General features: G+C 46.2%; 1 long non-coding RNA gene across 3 annotated transcripts in view; it reads right to left on the reverse strand.

Moving 5' to 3' along the window:
- Nucleotides 1–16,808, reverse strand: part of LOC110141338 (uncharacterized) — a 51,755-nt gene extending 34,947 nt beyond the window's left edge. For 2 of the 3 annotated variants that reach the window (XR_011488413.1, XR_011488412.1), the window contains exons 1-2: nt 14,219–16,808; nt 10,702–10,853 (exon numbers count right to left, since the gene is read on the reverse strand). This is a non-coding gene — a long non-coding RNA (uncharacterized lncRNA). The remainder of the gene's footprint in view (nt 1–10,701; nt 10,854–14,218) is intronic. The other variant, XR_011488414.1, reaches the window with a different exon arrangement.
- Nucleotides 16,809–17,392: the final 584 nt, after the last annotated feature.

Below are 17,392 nucleotides of genomic sequence, written 5' to 3' on the forward strand. Positions count from 1 at the left end.
TGCACTCAGGCCTCACCCTGAAAGGCCTGGGAATGTAACTGATGGCCCTGCTGCACCCAGCGCGTCTCGTTAATCTGCCTGGTAGCACTGAACGTGCAGCCCTCTTACGCAGCTCTCCGTCCCTCCCTGTGGTTCAGTTGCCCAGCTGTGTCCGACTCAGGACCCCATGGACTGCAGCATGCCAGGCCTCCCTGTCCGTCACCATCTCCCAGAGCTTGCTCAAACTCATGTCTATTGAGTTGCTGATGCCATCCAACCATCGCATCCTCTGTCGTCCCCTTCTCCTCCTGCCCTCAATCTTTCCCAGCATCAGGGTCTTTTCCAGTGAGTCAACTCTTCGCATCAGGTGGCCAAAGTATTGGAGTCTCAGCTTCAGCATCAGTCCTTCCAATGAACACCCAGGACTGATCTCCTTTAGGATGGACTGGTTGGATCTCCTTGCAGTCCAAGGGACTCTCAAGAGTCTTCTCCAACACCACAGTTCAAAAGCGTCAATCCTTTGGCACTCAGCTTTCTTTATGGTCCAACTCTCAGATCCACACATGACCACTGGAAAATGGGTTACAAAGCCTATAAAAAGGAACTGGGGAAACCCATGGGAAATTGACTTGCAAGATTTGAGAAGGCTTCTTAGAAAAGGTGGCCTTTTAGCTGAACTTTGAAATATGAGTAGGATTTTGACAGGTGGAGGATCGAGGCAGACAGCACTCCAGAAAAAGGAAGAAACAGGAAAAGCAGACCCTAAATATGAAGGGAAGTGACGAGCAATCATATAGCAATACCTATCCCATACCTGTATCTAGATAGCTGTACCTGTATCACCAGGGGCTTCCCTGGGGGCTCAGATGGTAAAGAACCCGCCTGCAACGCGAGAGACCGGTTCGATCCCTGAGTCAGGAAGATCCCCTGAAGAAGGGAATGGCTACCCACTCCAGTATTCTTGCCTGGAGAATCCCATACACAGAGGAGCCTGGCGGGCTACAGTCCCTGGGGTCACAAAGAGCCGGACACGGCCGAGGAACTGACAGTCTCACTCCTATACCTGTATATGCATCCCAATACCATGAGGGAATTGTTATTTCTTTTCACACCTAGGAGATGCAATGTCTAAAAGATGAAACTAGAAGCTTAGAAAGACTTGCCCAAAGTCACCAGGGTCTTAGATTTGTTGTTTAGTCACTCAGCCGTGCCTGACTCTCTGTGACCCCACGGACCGCAGCACGCCAGGCTTCCCTGTCCTTCACCATCTCTTAGGTGATACAGCCAACACTTAAACCACAGTCTAAATCTACCCATGTCGCCTTTATAAGCCCTCAATAAGCGGCTATCATTATAGATATAAATGTGACAGCAAGATGATCACGTGATATGCCCAAGGGCAGCTGGATGAAGAGGGAGGTAACGGGTTCAGATGGAAAAGCAGGAGGAGTCAAGTACTGAAGGGCTCTGAAGGTCTGTTCATGCAGCCCATGTGCCGTGGTTATGAAATGATCAAACAGCAAAGTCTCAGTCAAGTCCATCATTCCAGGCTCCTGTAAGGCAGAGCCTGCTGTGTCCGTGCCTCCTGGGGTCTGTCCAGAGTCAAGAACAATTAAAAAAAAAGGGGGGGGCGCAGATTATAGAGGCATATTCATGGTTGTTGATGAATCCTCTGTAGTTGAGGCAGAAAGCCTGAATTTTGAGACCAGAGGTCTGAGAAACTGCAGATGAAACCGTCTGAACACAGTCACTGAACTGGCACATTTCAGCAAGGGGCTGGCAAACCTCACAGGGACATAGCTGAGTTTCAAGACGTGAACGGCAGACCAGGACGAGACACAAAGAGCAGTGACCATGTACACGGAGGATGCTGGCTGGGGAGGGGGCAGTTGGCACCGCTGCATGAGAGCCCCGGGGGCCACCTTAGTAACGAACATGCTTTGTTTCAGCGGATGCTTGTCAATACACTGTTCAGCATTTTCATTTATTTATTAAAAATTGCTTTTGACGTGGACTATTTTCCAAGCCTTTATTGAACTCATTACAAATTGCTTCCGTTTCATGTTTTGGTTTTTTTGGTCACATGGCATGAAGAATCTTAGCTCCCTGGTCAGGGATTGAACACAAACCACGCTTGCAATGGAAAGTGAAGTCTTGACCGCTGGACCACCAGGGGAGTCCAAGTAACTTCATTAGAGACCAGCCGTTATATTTTTGCTTAGAAATTCCACAAGAAATCCCTTTGGATCGCCTTTGATTTTATGAACTCTTTCAGATTTTTAAAGAAGGGATATCCAATCAATTGGTATGGTCTCAAGGCTCTCGTGATGGTTAAAATGTTTTAGAGAATTTGCTTCGTTAAATGGGAGAGTCGGAGTGAAGTGAGGACAGGGCAGGGGGCATTCTTGCTTGAATAAGGCAGAATAATCTTTCGCATTAAGGGACTGATATTTATTCTGCAGCAGATAGAGTCATCCAGAGCATTTGAGTTGTGGCTGTCACATGATCAGCTGTGTATTCTGGGAGAATTTCAATAGCGGTGTGAAGAACAGATTTGGCTTTTCATGCACTTTTTTTTCATATACCTTATTTTATCAAAAATTAATTGTTCTCCTTTACTCAGTACAAGGGTGACATGTATTACAATGAGTATCTTAGTGACTTATTCCTATTAGCCAATAAAAGTTAATGTAATTGACTTTGGTTGAATTGAATAGTTCCTAGAAATGTAACGACAACCCTTCTAAAAACTGGCTTTCTTACAAAGGGTATTTTAAGTTCCAGAAGAAGGGGCAATAGAGAAAACATTTTGGAGAAGGAAGACATTTGATAATAAAACCACCACCAAGCACCTCAGCCTTTGCCCTTGCCATTCAAACTGTTTCCAATGCTATGGGTCATTTGGGACTATTGGGCTGGCCAAAATCCAATCAGGTTCTTCTGCAACAACCTACCGAAAAACCTGAACGAACTTTTTGGCCAACCCAATATTTGCTTCAATGTGGGATAATGTATTCATTTGAATGTTTACATTTAAAAATAACAAAACAGATTTTTTTCCCCAGAACTTTTCCTTCTTCAGTAAATTTCTGGAAAACAGAGCTTCTGCTGTATTTAAACCAAAGTGTTCAGACTGCATGCTTGAACGTGGCTCTCAGCTCTACCACATGTCAGTTTTTGGCATTTCCCTGGGACCCTGATTTACTGAGAACTGAGATGTACTTTGAGCAAGAATCTGTATAACAGGTCTGTCAGCTGAGGCTGAAAAATAGATTTCATTTGAGGACTTCTCTGTGTTTTAATTGTTTGAGTATTGGCTCTCTTATTTCTTATTTTCTGAAACCTATATACCATCTGCCACCTTTTTCCTTCCCTTCTTTGGATATTCACTTATTCATTCGTTCATGCATTCAGTTGTTCCTTTAACAAATTTTGGTTGAGGGGTGCTACATGTGGGTGGGCTTCCCAGGTAGTGCTAATGGTAAAGAACCCGTGTGCCAATGCAGAAGATGTAAGAGACTCAGGTTTGATCCCTGAGTTGGGAAGATCCCCTGGAGGAGGGCATGGCAACCCACTCCAGTATTCTTGCCTGGAGAAGCCCATGAAGAGAGGAGCCTGGCAGCTACAGTCCATGGGGTCACAAAGAGTCGGACACGAAGGAAGCAGCTTAGCACACTCACATGTGGGTACTGGTCTGGGGATAGAGGCAGACAGGGTTAGGGTCAGGGAGAACGCTCACATGGAGAACTGTGTGATCTACCAGGGGAGACGATGTGATGCAGGCTGGAGGGGCTCCAGAAGCTCAGAGCAGTCATGTCTAACAGCGATTGCAGAGTTGGGGAGCTGTTCTCAGAGGACCTGGGTTATATTACCTTTCTCTAAGACCTGGGTGATTCCTAGACTCACGATGAGTTTCAATTCCTTAAGCCAGAAGGTGAGCATTCTGTGCTCAGCAGCTCACCTGCTCCTACCACCAGACTTTCTTTGTTCTCCATCTGTGGGAGTGACTTGGGCCACCACTCAAGGTACTGATAATGGGCAGACTTGGAGGGTCTTTGACGGTGAAGACAAAGAAGGTTTGTACAGTCAAAGGTCCATCTAGTCAAAGCTGTGGTTTTTCCAGTAGTCGCGTATGGATGTGAGGGTTGGACCATAAAGAAGAGTGAGCACCAGAGAACTGATGCTTTTGAATTGTAGTGCTGGAGAAGACTCTCGAGAGTCCCGTGGACTGTAAGGAGATTAAATCAGTCCATCCTAAAGGGAAATAGCCCTGAATATTCATTGGAAGGACTGATGCTGATGCTGAAGCTCCAGTGCTTTGGCCACCTGATGGAAAGGGCAGACTCATTGGAAAAGGCCCTGATGCTGGGAAAGATTGAAGGTGGGAGGGGAAGGGGACGACAGAGGATGAGATGGTTGGAGGGCATCACCGACTCGATGGGCCTGCATTTGGGCAAGCTCGATAACGAAGGACAGGGAAGCCTGGTGTGCTGCAGACACGGGGTTGCAGAGAGTCAGACAGGACTGAGTGACTGAACAACAACATCAACAAGGGAGCTGGGAAGGCAGTGTGTGAGTCCAGGGCGTCACCTGTGCGGGGCATGGCTCAGCCACACAAACTCTCCAGCACCGAGGGGAAGGACGGGGGGTCTGCGGGGCGTGGCTCAGCCACACAAACTCTCCAGCACCGAGGGGAAGGACGGGGGGTCTGCGGGGCGTGGCTCAGCCACACAAACTCTCCAGCACCGAGGGGAAGGACGGGGGGGTCTGGGAGGGGAATGTGGAGGGGTATAGAGGGGAGAGGGACTTTTTTTTTTAAGTAATGAGGCATTCACTGGTAGTGAGCCCCAGAATTGATCTGAATGAGAATCCTGTGTCTGAGGCTCTTAGAACTAACAATAAACCTGCGCAGCTCTTTAGGGAAGGACCAGACATCAAGGTGCACATTGGAGGCAACTTTGCTATCTTAAAATATTTTTGAAATATCATCCTTCTGAGTTTTTTTCTTTTTTTCCTCTAAAGAAACACTAGCTGATGTGCGTGGATAATTATTTTTAAATGTTAAAAAAAAAAACTGTTGTGATGTTTTTCACTATCAGTCTAATACTAAAAGATTCATAGCCCATTATTGATTTTTCTTCCCCCAAAGACATCTCAGTTTTCAGCATGCCTTTCACCCTCCCTTTTCCCATATACTCTGCTCTTTTCTTTCTCTGCTGTCTCCAGCCTCTGGCTACCTTCCAAGGCAGTCTGTTTTGTAAACATGTATATGCTTTTAAAGGAATTTTAGTGATGGTATCTGATTTGAGGTATTTTATTGCTCATTTGTTCTCTGAGGTTGTATTGAGATGTTCAGGGAGAAACAAGCAACATTAGGTATCTGTATATAGACGGACTTGAGCCTGTCCACAATGATGAACTCACAGGGCCAAAGGTTCTGCTAGAATTAGGGACAAAAGCAGAAAGCACTGGGGCATCTTCTTAGAGCATGCCCAGGAGCACCAAGATACAACGTTCATCTCTGCACAGTCTCACTTCCCTGTTTGGCGCCGTTCTGTCTCTCTGGGTTGACCATCCTTAGTCCCAACCCTAAACATCTATTATAGGGAATTAATTCTGTTTCCTGAAATGCCAGGTTGGAAAGCATCACTGGTAGTGTTGTAGTAAAACAAAGAACAAAGAAATAAACCATAGTAACAATAAAAAAACCCAAAACAATCACTACAAAAAAAAAGGGTCCTCTCAAGATGTTTACAACACGATTCGTTTATCCCCTCAACAAATGGTGGCTGGGTGCCTGCGTGTGCCAGACACAGTGCTAATGAATGGAGATGAAACGATGAATATTCAGGATGCAGTATGTTAAATGCTAAGATAGATGTACGCGCGAGGTGCTTGAAAGCTCAAAAAGAAATCAAGCATCGTGGGCCAAGTTCTGCATGCACAATCTCACGGCCTTCTCACTATGCTCTCAATAGGTAGATACTCTCATTATCCCATTATGCAGATGAGGAAGTGGAGGTTAGGAAGAATACATAATTTATCTGAGGTCACACAGTAAGTATGTGGTAGACCCTGGCCTTGACTGACTCCAAACCCAGGGATCGTGCTTAATTCAGGCTGCTTTCCAGAAGTTATGCTCAGACTCAGTTCAGTAAAGAAAGGGACTAAGAGCATACCAGGCAGAGGGAACACATTCAAGGGTTTAGAGGCAAATGTCACTGAAGTCAAATAACAAGGAACCTTCAGGTAGGAAGGACAGCTCCCTCAGAATGAAGAATGAAAACCCCAAGGAGTTAAGGGTAGGGCTTCAGGTACCTGACGGCAGAGGCTGGGAGAGATGATTTCAAGGCCCTCCCTTAAATATGTAAAGAAAAATATACTGCGTCGGTGGCCATCCACCTCCTTCCATGTTGCCCACTGATGAGGACTGCCGATGGGTGGACTCATGGACGGAACCACGGGCAGTGAGATGATTTAATGTTACCACCCAGTTTTCCACGAGAGGAAATGGAGCCTCAGAACTCTGCAGTGGTTTCTTCCCCCGACGTTGCGTAGCTAATTAGGGATGTGTGCGTGTGTGTGAAGCCGATTCAGTCGTGTCCAACTCTCTGGACTGTAGTACAAAGGTGGGCTTGTAGACGATAGCCCACCCTCTGGACTGTAGCCCGCCAGGCTCCTCTGTCCATGGGATTCTCCAGGCAAGAACACTGAAGTGGGTTGCCATGCCCTCCTCCAGGGGATTTTCCTGACTCAGGGATGGAACCCATATCCCTAATGTCCCCTGAACTGGCAGGTGGGTTCTTTACCACTAGTGCCACCTGGGAAGACAATCAGGCATAGAACTGTGATTAGAATTTAGATCATCTGACCCCCTAGCTCAGAAGGAAAGTTTTCAGACATATATTCTATGCAAAGGACATGAATAGACAATCCACAAACGACCAACGAGCATAAAAACATTTGTTCAGTTTCCCTTGTAATCAAAGAATCCCCAATAGTCCAGGAAAGCAGGCACACTCATACATTGCCAGTAGAAATCTGAATGGTAATAAACTTTTTTGGAAGATATTTTGGCAATATGAAAAGGGCTATATAGTGTAGTGATTAAGAATATTGGTCTCGAAATCAGACAGACTTGGACCCAAACACTTGGTCTACCAACCACCATGGTGAATTTAACCATTTCCTGGGCATAAGCCTCAGTTTGCTCTGGAAAAAATGTGAGTATTAATAGTACTTATGGGTCTTCCCTGGTGGTCCACTGGTTAAGAATCTGCCTTCCAGTGCAGGGGATGTGGATTTGATCCCAGGCCAGAGAACTAAGATCCCACAGACTGCAGGAGGACCAAGCCCGTGCACCATAACCAGAGAAGCTCGCACACCACAAGAAAGACCCAAGACAATCAAAAAAGGCAAATATGTAAGTAAAACACATTGGCTTCATTTTTAAAAACAGTACTAAAAAAAATAAAAAAAATAAAAACAGTACTTATCTCATGAATTTGCTGTGAGGATTAAATGAGAACTTGTCTGTAGCACATGCTTGCGCTGAGTCGCTTCAGTCGAGTCTGACTCTCTGTGACGCTATAGACTGTAGCCCACCAGGCCCCTCTGTCCGTGGGAGTCTCCAGGCAAGAAAACTGGAGAGGGTCGCCCTGCCCTCCTCCAGGGGGTCTTCCTGACCCAGGGATCGAAGCCACATCTCTTCAGCCTCCTGCATTGGCAGGCGGGTTCTTCACCACTAGCGCCACCTGGGAGGCCCTGTCTATAGCCCAGCTCTCCAGCATGGAGTCCAGCAGAATGTACACTCATGACTATTACATATAAAGAGTTCTATAAATACATTCCTTGGACCAGCAATTTCACATCTAGGCAACTTATCTTTATACGAATGATCAGAGATGTTTACAAAGATTTATGTCCATGGATATTCATCACAACATTATTTATAATAGTGAAAAACTGGAAACACAAATGCCCAACAATAGAGTGGGTAAATTAATGATGGTCCGTGTGGTTGATGGAATAGCATGTGGCCACTGAATGTCAGGCTGAAAAGAACACTTCATCATCAGAGAAAACACCCTCAGGAAGGGACAAGAGCAGCTCGCACACAGCAAACGAGCATAATGCCAAACTTTATAACAGGCCATAGACGCTGTTCCATCACCAAGTCGGGTCTGACTCTTTCGTGAGCCCACGGACTGTAGCCTGCCAGGCTCCTCGTCCATGGGATTTCCCAGGCAAGAATACTGGAGTGGGCTGTTATTTCCTGCTCCAGGGGACCTTCCAGACCCAGGGATCCAAACCGCGCTTCCCGCACGTGTCTTCTGCACTGCAGGCAGATTCTTTACCACTGAGCCACCGGGAAGCCCACACAGACAGGGTGCCGCACGGCAACTTGGTGAGAAGGAGAGGATTCGCCCGACAAACCCACGGCTGTCCGTGTGAGACCCTGAGACCAAATGGAGGAAACCCAGCTTCAGTGGATTGTGCTATAAACTCTGTAACAAGACTGAGATAGAGAGTGAAAAGAAGTTCCTTTCTCTGATACTATCAAAATGACATAAATATTTGAGTTTAACGAGCCATTCTCAACGTTCCAGATATGAAAAGGCTTGGAAGGAAATTATATTTTACAGTTGTAAACTGATCTCAGCATGCTGAGATTTCCACATTTAACTTCTATTAATGCTTCTCAATGCCAGCATGAAAACGTATACCTTAGACAATCTTCCTCAGTGCTATTTCTTACAGGGAGCTGATCAGAAGAAATAAAGTCCTAGACGAAACAGGCAAAGCCTCTCTGGACAAACACTGAAAAAGGATGCTAGAGTTGATTTGTTTACTACTTTCTTCTATTGATAAATCCTAGGATACTGACAGAGAAATTATAGTACAAATGAGAAAAGTAAGGAACCCAAAGCAATGAGTGATCATTTTTACTACATACAGAATCCCAAGTGGTTCAGGGCAACAAACTTTGAAAAGACTATAGTATGCACTCTTAGTTGTAAAACACTTATTTGCTCCTTCAAGTTACACATTATTTGTGGCAGGTTTGGAATACACACACACCAAATAGATTCTACAAATATAGAGACTCCATCATTATTGGTTTTGTGCTTTAGTTTATAACGGAATTAAGCTTTAAACGTGCTTCTAATAACGTGCTCCTGAACAAGTCACTTGGCCCATCAAATCCTCCTTAACCTCCCTGGAAAACAGTCACAGGACTGAAGGGAATGATTTCTGAGAATCCTTCTAGCATTGAAATTATACAGCAAGCTATTAACTTATAAATTAGAAAAACTTCAATCTTTCAGATCAGAGGTTGACAAACTATAGCCCATGGGCCACTCTGGAAGGCTGCTTATTTTTTTTAATAAAGTTTTACTGGAACACTTTATTGGAACATCCTTCTCTACAAGGATGGTGTTTAAAAAAATTAATGCACATTTAATTTTTTTTAAGCCCAGGTACTTACCATGGGCCTTTTATGGAAGATCGCCAGTCTCTCTCTTGGGCTCAATTTACAGATCTTTTTATTCATAATATTAAGTTATTCTTCTTATTCTTTATATAAAGCAAATCTTGACAATCACTTTTAAGGAAGATTTTATAGATTCAGATAAAATGCCATCAAACTTTTCAACAACATGCATATACCTCTGTATTAGATTTCCTTTTAATGTAACTCAGGTGTCTATCTTAACAAACAACTTTCCCAGTGTTTGTATTATTCTTGCAGATCTCATAAACCATGCTGAATCTTATAAACATAACCATGAAAGTGGAAATAAAATCTCCAGTCACTCAGTCATGTCTGACTCTCTGCAACCCTATGGACTGTACCTTGCCAGGTCCCTCTGTTCATGGAGTTCTCCAGGCAAGAATATTGGACCGGGTTGCCATTTCCTTCTCCAGGGGATCTTCCCAATTCAGGGATCGAACCTGCAGAGTCTTTACCATCTGAGCCACCAGGGAAGCCCAAATATAACCATATATTTATATTATTTTTATGTAACTTACAATCAGTCATCCTAAAGGATATCGGTCCTGACTATTCATGGAAGGACTGATGTTGAAGCTGAAACTCCAATACTCTGGCCACCTGATGTGAAGAGCTGACTAATTGGAAAAGACCCTGATGCTGGGAAAGATTGAAGGAAGGAGGAGATGGGGACGACAGAGGATTGAGATGGTTGGACGGCATCACCGACTCAATGGACATGAGTTTGAGTAAACTTCAGGAGTTGGTAATTGACAGGGAGGCCCGGCATGCTGCAGTCCATGGGGTCACAAAGAGTCGGACACAACCAAGCAACTGAACTGATGATGGCTGAACTTACAACTATTGCTATAATCCTGTAACCATTATGTTCCCTTAAATGTTTCAATACTTGATATAAATGTGGAAGGGTTTCAATTGAGAAATGAGAAGCCTAAATCAATTATAATTTTTAAGAGAATGAGAATGACCTATCTAACCAAGGGGTTAAAGTCTCTTAAGCAAAAATGAACCAATACGAACAGATTCCTTCTTGAAATAAAATATAAGTATGAACGGTTGGATCCCCTTCTGCCAGCAATGCCATTTATGGACGCATTAAATGCATTATTCGTTCTCATGATATTCCACACAACATGATTTCTGACCGAGAATGTTACTGCTAGAAAAAAGCAGGTGGCTGACCTCCACGGGCCTCACTGACCTACCCGTGTGAGCATCACTCCGAAGGCTGCCAGGCAGAGAGGGGAATGGCCAGGGGAGACGGCTGGAGCCACACCTCGCAGGGCACTTTCCTTCTCCATGCAGGAGCACGTGTGGATTCTCCTACAGCAGACCTCACAGATCTGGAGACCAAGGGCTGGAAATGAAGACAGTACCTCTCATTATGAAACCTAATGCTACATAGGGACTTCCCTGGTGGTCCAGTGGCTAAGAGTCCATGTCCCTGATTCAGGGGGCCCAGGTTTGATCCCAGGTCAGAGAACTAGATCCCACATGCCACAGATGAAGATCACTAAGATCCAGTGCAGCCAAATAAACAAACATAAATGTTAGAAAAAATTGTGTCAAATAAAATTAAATATAAAAATAAACCTAAGGCTATATAAAAGCTTAAAAGAATTTTTTTTTAATTTACTTATTTGTTTGCACCGGGTCTTAGTTGTGGCATGCAGGATCCAGTTCCCTGACCAGGGATGGAGCAAGGAGTCGTAACCACTGAACCACGAGGGAAGTCCCTGTAGCTTTTATTCTCCCCACTGTGACTTGGAGCCGCCGTTGACTTGGAGGTCTGTGAACGCTTCCCGCAGGGACCACATGGCTCCACTGGGCCAGAAGTGACTCCCACCGAGTCCTCACCGGGCTCTTTACTTTCAGAAGATTAAGGTCGCTGCTACACAGTGAGGACCAGCAGATTCTCTGGAGCGCCTCCTAGGACCGCCACGCCCAGGGGCAAAAGTTAGAGAAGGTTTCAGCCATCCTGCAATGGCACCCCACTGCAGGATTCTCGCCTGGGAAATCCCGCGGACAGAGGAGGCTGGCAGGCTGCAGTCCACAGGGCTGCGAAGAGTCGGAGACAACCGAGCAACTAGCACGTTCACTTTGTTTCAGCCAGCCTAGAACTCAGCCACCTGGGAAATAAAGGTTAGACCGCGCCACTGGGCAAGGAAGCCCGGCCACCCGGCAGACCTGCGGGGAGCAGAGCCCGCACGGAGGAGGAAAACCATGGACACCAGCCCCAGACCTGTGGCCTGTGACCCGTGACCCGCGACCTGTGGCCTGTGACCTGTGGCCTGTGACCTGCGACCTGTGGCCTGTGACCTGCGACCTGTGGCCTGTGACCTGTGGCCCGTGACCTGTGACCTGCGACCTGTGGCCCGTGACCTGCGACCTGTGGCCCATGACCTGTGACCTGTGGCCTGTGGCCCACGGCGAGACTGAGGACCCTAACGGCTACCACACTCTGTTCTCTGTGGGTCATTTACACATGTCAATCACTGCCCTTTCTTCCCCTTCCCTTCGTCCCTACTGTTTTATAAAGCATTTCTGGGGCATGACGAACTCGACCGTTCAGCTCTTAGGTTGTGAAACATCAAGACTGCCCTGTGGGGATGTCCCTGGTGGTCCAGCGGCCAAGACTCCGAGCTCCCAACGCAGGGGGCTGGGGTGGACCCCTGGTCAGGGAACTAGAACCACACACTGCCACCGAAGATCCCGTGTACCGCAACTGAGACGCAGCACAGCCAAGTGAAAAAATAATATGTATTTTAAAAAAATAACAAAAAGAGTGGCCTGTGATCAGGCTAAAGGAAGCACTCCCCACACAGACGCAGCAAGCCTGGTCTTCCTTCGGGGAGACGGCATTGTTGTTAGAGAGCATCTGTTGTTATTGCCATAATTTGTTTTTTGTAGTTCCTGCTTCACTTTTCTTTTTGACTGCACTGTGTGGCTTGTGGGATCTTCACTCCCCAACCAGGGACTGAACCCAGGCCTCCAGCAGTGAGATCACAGCATCCTAACCTCTGGACCACCAAAAATTCTCCATTATTGCTACAATGTGGAGGCTTACATTTGGGAAGAAGAGTAGTGGGCAGCTGGATTAGCCGTTCCAACCTTATTGTCACATGCCTTCCTTGCCTGCGGAGGTGGGAACACCACAGACTCGGTTTTCAGGCTTCTCTGAAGCAGAGTTTGGGGGTAATTTAAGTTCTCACGAGGCACCGGCACAGGCCCAGGTGGACGTCTAGGCTGGGCGGTTTCTGCGGGTCAGCAAGATCGAGGGGCCACCGAGGCCAAGAGTAACCTAGGCGACAGGACTCGCCTGGCCGGCGTCTGGACTCTTCCCTTCCACTCCGACTCCCTGCCCTCCTTACTCAAAACGTCCGTTTCACATCCTGGCATAATTCTGTGTATCTGGGGACAGTCTAATAAATTAATTCAGGCTAAGTAAATTGTTGACTGTGGAAACTATGTTTTAATATTGATAATAACTCTGATGAAGACAGCCACTGCTGACTAACACCATTCATTGTTAATTGCATGCCAAGAGCTTTACAAGAATTGTGTTATTTAATTCTTAAAAATAGTCAAATTTAATGAACTAAGTGCTATTATCTCAATTTTACAGATGAGAAAAACTGAGGCCTTGAGTTTTTTTTTTTTAAACTTCATTAAAGTCACATAGCTAGCAAGCATTAAAACCAGGACTTGGTTCTTAGCCTGAGTTCAGAGTCTAGTCTCCTAACTACTATACTACATTGCCTGTTCAAATCCTATGGAGTTATGAGAGAATATTAGGTGACCGTGAAGCTGGATGGGAAAAAAATATTTTAAGATTTCAGGATGGGGACTCTTCTAGCAACGTGCTGTGTGCTCAGTCACTCAGTTGTGTCCATCTCTTGTGACCCTGTGGACTGTAGCCCACCAGGCTCCTCTGTCCGTGGGATTCTCCAGGCAAGGATACTGGAGTGGGCTGTCATTTCCTTCTCCAGGGGGTCTTCCTGACCCAGGGATCAAACCCGCATCTCTTACATCTCCCGCATTGGCAGGTGCGTTCTTTACCACCAGCACCAACAGATGCATTTATATTTTCCCAAGATTGGGAGATCTAAACATAAAACATTAAGAACTAAACCAGAACACTTTGTGGTAACACAATCATTTCTATAGAAACAAGTATTTTGGACTATATAGGAAACATGAATATTTAAAGAAGGGAAAAGGTACAGAGGTGAGTGAGCAAAAGCAGAGAAACCTGGAAAAGTAGAGAAAGGTTATTCATATAATAAAACATTTTATTAAAGAGCCCATATTATAAGCCTCTAAAAGATTAAAGTAGTATAGATACAGCAGTAAATCAAGTTTAATGCAGCATTAGATAAGAGGCTGGTAGTCAGTAATAAGGATACGATGCTCAAAGCTTAAGGTCACTGATTATCTGAAAAAGAAGAAAGGTGAGCATGCAAAATGGATCCTGTGTTTGATAAATATTAGGTTCCTAAGGAAACAATAACCATAAATAAAAAGGTAGAAACCTTGTAATACTGGAAACTAACTGGAATGCCTATATGGAGATCATTTTCACATTAGGAAACGCTGCAGAAAATCTAGTGAGGTTCTCAACACTCATATATTCTTAATAAAATGCAGTAACTCTCCAAAATGGTCAGTGAATTCTGAATGAAGGTTGGGCTAACTCATGGGTATAACCAAACCTCTACTTACCTACAGAGAACAACCGTCCAGTTAAATGGCTTAGCTGATCAGTTCTATTTGCCATGTTAGGCATATGAGCATCCTCACCAGTATCTTGCAATCATGCTGGTATAAGCTCATAATGAAGAATCAGTTCAGTTCAGTTCAGTCGCTCAGTTGTGTCCGACTCTTTGCGACCCCATGAACTGCAGCACACCAGGACTCCTTATCCATCACCAACTGCTGGAGTTAACTCAAACTCATGTCCATTGAGTTGGTGATGCCATCCAACCATCTCATCCTCTGCCGTCCCCTTCTTCTCCTGCTTCAATCTTTTCCAGCTTCAGGGTCTTTTCAAATGAGTCAGCTCTTTGCATCAGGTGGCCAAAGGATTGGAGTTTCAGCTTCAACATCAGTCCTTCCAATGAACACCCAGGACTGATCTCCTTGCAGTCCAAGGGACTCTCAAGAGTCTTCTCCAACACCACAGTTCAAAAGCATCAATTCTTTGGCACTCAGCTTTCTTTATAGTCCAACTCTCACATTCGTACACAACCACTGGAAAAATCATGGCCTTGACTAGACGGACCTTTGTTGGCAAAGTAATGTCTCTGCTTTTTAATATGCTGTCTAGGTTGGTCATAACTTTCCTTCCAAGGAGTAAGCGTCTTTTAATTTCATGGCTGCAATCACCATCTTCAGTGATTTTGGAGCCCAGAAAAATAAAGTTAGCCACCATTTCCACTGTATCCCCATCTATTTGCCATGAAGTGATGGGGCCGGATGCCACGATCTTAGTTTTCTGAATGTTGAGCTTTAAGCCAACTTTTTCACTCTCCTCTTTCACTTTCATCAAGAGGCTTTTTAGTTCTTCTTCACTTTCTGCCATAAGGGTGGTGTCATCTGCATATCTGAGGTTATTGATATTCCTCCCAGCAATCTTGATTCCAGCTGATGCTTCCTCCAGCCCTGCGTTTCTCATGATGTACTCTGCATATAAGTTAAATAAGCAGGGTGACAATCTACAGCCTTGACGTACTCCTTTTCTTATTTGGAACCAGTGTGTTGTTCCATGTCCAGTTCTAACTGTTGCATCCTGACTTCTGTGAGAAGAACTTCTAGGTAATGAAACGTGCATAATCAGACATTATGAAAATTACCAAATAAAAATTGTTTGCAAGTGCTAATATTTTACTATAAAATGTAGTTATTGTTTTCTACTATTCTAACATTTAAACTACCAAATCTGAAGCAGATTTGGCAATTCACCTCATGCACAAAAAAAGTCATTATGTACATCCTGTTTTTTCTCCAACTTTATACCTCCTGTTTTTATACACCCCCTTTTTTCTCCAGTTAGTGCTAAACATAAAACTATTATTTTCAGGTGCTTGATTTAGCTTTCTGAATGCAAAATAAAGGTTCTGTTTTGATACTGGGGGAAATATACAAGCACCCACATTCATATATATGATCATTTGCCCAACCACAGCTACATTTTCAAACTAAAAAGTAGGTAAAAGTGGCTAAGAGACTAAATAGTCTGGCAAAATGAAGGATAAAAAAGTTCCCAGTAAATGACCCATTACAGTGGAAAAACGTCAGCTGTGAACACGCTTGTGAAATATACCGTGGAGGATTCTCCTTCTGTGATTATGGTCCTTCTTGCCTCCAGGTTCAAGTGTTGCTCAATCAGCAAGGTGTTCAATTCACAGTGATTGCTGCGCGTCTCCTTGTTGATCGAGACAATGCATCATCTCAGCCTAGACACATTTACCATAGAAATGAATATAAGAAACAGAATTTTGATTTAAATTTTCCGCTGGCAGGAGATCGAGAAAAATACATGCAAGAGAAGATTCCATTTGAAAAGCTCTGATTCAAGTTAAGTCCAAAGAGAACGCATCTTTCTGTACCTAATGCAGTCTTGGCATTAAATAGCAAGGCTTTCTCGCTCACAGCCCTTGTCAATTTGATTAAACTCACAAACACGTGACTGCCTCTGCCTCTGTTAAAAATACTCAAGCCGGAGGATGACTGAAAGTCGTGGGGCTTTGTCTCTGTGCCTTTAACAGAGCAGTCATAACACAGAATACTAGCTAGAGGCGTATACGTTTAAATTTAATACCCCACAAGTGAATTCTCCAAATGCAGCTCAAAGCAGGGTGGGACTGAGAAGAATGCAAATTCAGGTCCGAACTCTCCTTTCAGGCGTGGGCATTTTCAGCTTAAAATGGCCTTGGTGAAACATGATCCTGATTGGCAGGGTGGATTTAAAAGGCTGGGTTTGGAAGCCGTCCTGTCTTCTGCATGTTCTCTTTACACGATGAAAGACCCTTCAGGTGCAACACTCGAGGGAAAAGACGGGGCCCCAGGCCGTGTGTGTGGCGCGACTCTCGCGCAGGTTGGGGAGGGGGCGGGGGAAGGTCCCGCGAGACTGCAGAAGCAAACCGACTCCTCCTCCCTAGACCCGGCCCGGAGGACCGACCCCGAGCCCACGCGAGGGGCCGGGAAGCCTCCAGGCGCTCAGCTGGCCTCGGCGGCGCGGGAGCAGGTCGGGACAGAGGCCGGCCTCACGGCGCCGTCCAAGGTGGCCGACGGCGCGGGCGCCCCGGGCCGGAGCGGGAGCCCCGGAGGCGGGAGGGACGCCGCCAGGCTGCCCACGAGTGGCCGGGAGCGCCTAGTGCCGGCGCTGCCCGCGTCGGGCGCGGCGGACGCGCTACCATAGCAACGGCGCCGCTGGGCCCCGCCCCGCGCCGCCTGGCCCCGCCCCTGCCACGCCGGGCGGGGGCGGGGGCGGGCGTTGCTAGGAAACCGGCGGCGGGCGTCCGCCTCCGCGGCCTGGGATCCGGTGGCCGCCCCTTGCCTATCTCAGCCCAGACTAGGGGTTCGCTGGGCGGTGGAGCCGCGTGGCGGTCCGGGGTCTCGGGGCCTTTCTCCTCTGAGGCCGTCGGCCCTTCCGGCCGGGATGACGTCCGCCTCCCGTTTGCTTGGGAAAGTATTGTGTCCTGTGCTTCAGAGGGCGAAAGGGAACGCAAACGCTCCGGCTCTGCCTCGCCAGGCTCCGTAAGGGCTGCGACGTCCCCGAGCCCCACTGGGGACGCTTCATCTGCCTTTCTTGCCCTCCCAGAAGGAACCACGTTTTCAGCTTTACTAGGTCAAAGAGCAAAGCTAAGCACTCTGCCTAGATTGACTCATGTTCAG

Source organism: Odocoileus virginianus, chromosome 6 (genome assembly GCF_023699985.2).
Source record: "Odocoileus virginianus isolate 20LAN1187 ecotype Illinois chromosome 6, Ovbor_1.2, whole genome shotgun sequence".
Taxonomy (NCBI): Eukaryota; Metazoa; Chordata; class Mammalia; order Artiodactyla; family Cervidae; genus Odocoileus; species Odocoileus virginianus.